The sequence below is a fragment of the Elgaria multicarinata genome, chromosome 4 (assembly GCF_023053635.1).
Source record: "Elgaria multicarinata webbii isolate HBS135686 ecotype San Diego chromosome 4, rElgMul1.1.pri, whole genome shotgun sequence".
NCBI classification, from domain to species: domain Eukaryota; kingdom Metazoa; phylum Chordata; class Lepidosauria; order Squamata; family Anguidae; genus Elgaria; species Elgaria multicarinata.
This window is the reverse complement of record NC_086174.1, coordinates 11,161,389-11,165,589: the sequence shown is the minus strand read 5'-3', so window position 1 is coordinate 11,165,589 and position 4,201 is coordinate 11,161,389.

The window sequence follows — 4,201 nt, the reverse complement described above, 5'->3', positions numbered from 1 at the left end:
GCACTTGTAGCAGCCCTACCTGCAGCCAGTACTGATGCTGGGTACCTGATCTCTGCTGCGTTGGCAACTGCAGTAACACCTAGGGATGTGCTCCGCTTCTAATTGGACCGGCAAATTAGAAGCGGAGCGGGGTGCTTCGCCTCCCCTTAAGACGGAGGCGAAGAGGATTGGGGGGCCGGCGGAGCGTGACGAAGAGGATCGAGGTGAAGGCGGATCCTTCGCCTCGATCTGGAGCTCCGCCGGAAAGGTAAGTGGGGTTTACTGGGCCCTGCCGCTGTCGCTGTCGCCCATGCGGCGACAGCAGCAGGGCCCGGTAAAAAAAAACTCCTCTCCCTTACCTGCCTCCGTCCGCGGTCCCTCGGCTTCTTCAATTGAGCCCGCGGTTCAACCAGGAAGTCTAGGCCGCACTTGTGGCCCAGACTTCCTGGCTAAACCGCGGGCTCAATTGAAGAAGCCAACAGACCATGGACGGAGGCAGGTAAGGGCCCCCCCCTTGGTCCCTTACCGGGCTCTGCCGCCGTCGCCGCACGGCCAGCGACGGCGGCAGGGCCCGGTAAACCCCCCCGCCCTCCTCTCCCGGCCTTACCTGGCACCACTCCCCTCCACTGCGGAGCTCCAATTCGGAGCCGGAGCTCCGCGGCGAAGAGGAGCAGAGTATGGGCGGAGCGGCGCGGAGCGGGCCGATCCGAAATTTTTGGATCGGCCTGCGGGGCGGAGCGGGGGTGTCCATGCACAACCCAAGTAACACCTTCTGCCCATCTGCACAGCTGGATCTTAAGAACCTAAGAAGTGCCCTGATGCTGGATCAGACCGAGGGTCCATCTAGTCCAACACTCTGTTCACACAGTGGCCGACCAGCCGTTGGCCAGGGATGAACAAGCAGGACATGGTGCAACAGCACCCTCTCACCCATGTTCCCCAGCAACTGGTGCACACAGGCTTACTGCCTCGGATACTGGAGATAGAAAGGCCATGAAGCAGTCATAGCCAGGCAGGTGGTAAGCTGCATGATTTAATCCTTGACAACTCCAGGTAGGGCTAGGAATAGGGATGGATGAATCTATCAATTTCTTGCATCAGCAGAGGGCTGGACTAGATGACCTTTGTGGTCATTTCCAACCCTATGGCTCTGTACAGCCGTCATGACTGGCAGTCCTTTTTTCTTTTTTTCTTTTTTGGTAGATGGGCAGAATATCAATATGAGACATAAATAAATATGGATGTACAAGGATTCTGTTTCAGTTCGGAAATCATCAAAACTTGCCCAGTTCGGAACCCCGAATGCAATTACAAACAGGGGCACATTTATTTCAAGGAGTGCTCCCGCATTCTCAAACTCACATTCAAGAAATGTGCATTGTGAAAATATGTGCACTTTAAAAATGCACATTTTTTTAAAAAAAAAAAGACCATGCATTTTCACACAGTCAATGGGGGAAAGTACGTACATTTTAAAATGAGCACAAAAATGCATATTTTCCCCATCTGGAAAATGAAAAACAGGTCACTAAAAAAACAGGAGCAAGGCAAGCAGAGCTTCGGAATGGAGTTGGGAGAATTTGGGTGAGCTCTAGCATCCCTGGTTCTCTCTACCCACTAAATAAATCATCACAGCGGGGCATAGAGTAAGCCCTGAACGCATGTGGTCTCCCAGTACGTATATCACCTATAACAAGAACAAAGGCCCATCGGGAGTGACCTGCATATGATCTTGGTTCTTCTAAAAGGTTCTGCATGTGTGGTAAGTGAAGGTATGTGAGCCCAAGAGTCTCCGGCTCTTCACTGCATTGGTCACCTACATGCCTGGGCCATACATGAACTGTCCTCAGCGTCATAAGTCTCCTGAGACCCAAATCCGTATAAATAGGTGTCAATATTTGTAATCTCGCTTAGGCAGAGCAGCTAATGAGTTATTTCCTTCCCTTCTTTCCCTCTCTTTCTGCCCACATTCCTACAAACACACACACACACCGCTTATGAAGTAAGATAAGCTTCTGCACCCAACAGATGTTTGCAATTTATGACTTTCTCTGGTTAACCAGCGTGCCTCAACTTTTCCAAGGCAGGAACCTGTCAGTATTTCTTACCTAGGGTGACCATATGAAAAGGAGGACAGGGCTGCTGTATCTTTAACAGTTGGATAGAAAAGGGAATTTCAGCAGGAGTCATTTGTATATATGGGGAACCTGGTGAAATTCCCCCTTCATCACAAGAGTTAAAGCTGCAAGAGCTATTCTAGACTGACCATTTTAAAAGAGGGCAGGGCACCTGCAGCTTTAACTGTTGTGATGAAGAGGTAATTTCACCAGGGGGGAGTCCACACACCGTTCTGAAGGCGCCCCGAAGCCCCTTGAGGGCGCCCCGAAAACGCTCGTGTAGCACATACCTTAATCGTTCCCAGAAGAGGAGGAGGAGGAGGCGTGTTTTGGCAGCGCAGACTGCGGGCAGGCTGCTCCTGGCTCCGTTTCCCTTTAGCCAGCAGGCCCTGCGAGAGCTACCAGCAGCGGGGCGGCGGAGGCCCCTGCGCGGTCCCGGGAGCGTGGGAGGCGCCCTCCCCTTTCCTCGCCCGTCGGCTCTCTTCCCTCCCACGACCCAGCCCCGCTGCTGGGAGCTCTCGCAGGGCCTGCTGGCTAAAGGGAAACGGAGCCTGGAGCAGCCCGCCCGCAGCCTGCGCTGCCGAAGCACGCCTCCTCCTCCGCCGCCTCTTCTGGGGACGATTAAGGTATGTGCTACATGAGCGTTTTCGGGGCGCCCTGAAGGGGCTTCGGGGCGCCTTCGGAACGGTGTGTGGACTCCCCCCAGGTTCTCCATATATACAAATGACACCTGCAGAAATTCCCTTTTCTATGCAACTGTTAAAGATACAGGAGCCCTGTCCTCCTTTTCATAGGGTCAGCCTATTTGTATATATGGAGAACCTGATGAAATTCCCTCTTCATCACCACAGTTAAAGTTGCAGGAGCTATACTAGAGTGACCAGATTTAAAAGAGGGCAGGGCACCTGCAGCGTTAAGTGTTGGGATGAAGAGGGAATTTCACCAGGTTCTCCATATATACAAATGACATCTGCTGAAATTCCCTTTTCAATACAACTGTTAAAGATACAGGAGCCCTGTCCTCCTTTTCATAGGGTCACCCTATCTTACCAGACTACTTCTAGCATTGCACTTCACAGCTGATCATCTAAAAACGTTAAATAAATTCTACAGGGAAACCCTGTTTTAAAGACTGGTCAGATAACGTTTTTGTGGTGAAACTGGACAGACAAATTGATTTTTATCTTGGATCAATTAGTCAGTGCTGACGATGGGTTTTTGACATTTTGGGCTTTGCGAGTCAAATATGATTCTCCTGGGCAGGATCTACACTACTGCTTTAAAACAGTTTAAACAGTTTTGATAACGGTTGAGGCCCAGGACACACTCCATACACAGGCCGTTGCTAGACAAGGGTTAAGCCCGGTGCGAGGCCCGGGCTCCCTGCTGAGCCCAGGGCTGCGGAAGGTCTAGTTAGTTCTGTGGCTTTTCTTGGCTGCTCGTTTACTCACGAGTAGCCGGGAGAAGCCACGCACTGGGCACAGTGCTCCATGCTGTGCCCATCAGGCTTGGGGGGAGGTCACGGATGGGGGGCGGAGGGGGCATCAGACATGGCGAGTGGGCGAGTGAGTGGGGGGTACATGGCGAGTGGTGGTGGACATGGCGAGTGGGGGGCAAGCGGTGCGAGCGAGCAAGGGGGCGAGCGAGCGAGTGGGCGAGTGGGGGGTGAGAGGACGGATGGGCGAGCAAAGGGGCAAACGGAGGGGCATCATACATTGGGGGAAATTGGGGGGAGCGGGGAACCCTTTTTTTAAAAAAACAAAGATTTACCTTTTCGTTGGTGCGCACCTGCACACATGGCCCTTTAAGTTTTTTTTAAAATGCAGGACGCGACGGGGCTTTCCTTTCCCCATCGTGTCTTACGTGTAGAAAAGGGCGACGGCCCGCGCTAGCTGCAGCGCTGCCTCGCTCCTTCTCCTCTCCCCATTAACTGGTAGGTCTAGCAAGGCCCACAGTTTTCAAAACGTTTTCAAAGTGTTTTATCCTGCTTTGTGTAGATCTGGCCCAGCTACCGCTGAATGGCAATCCTTGCTGTTCCAACGTTTGTTATAAACCAGGCCTGGCCCTGCCACTTTTACAGCTCCAGAGTCTCCTGGACTATTGGA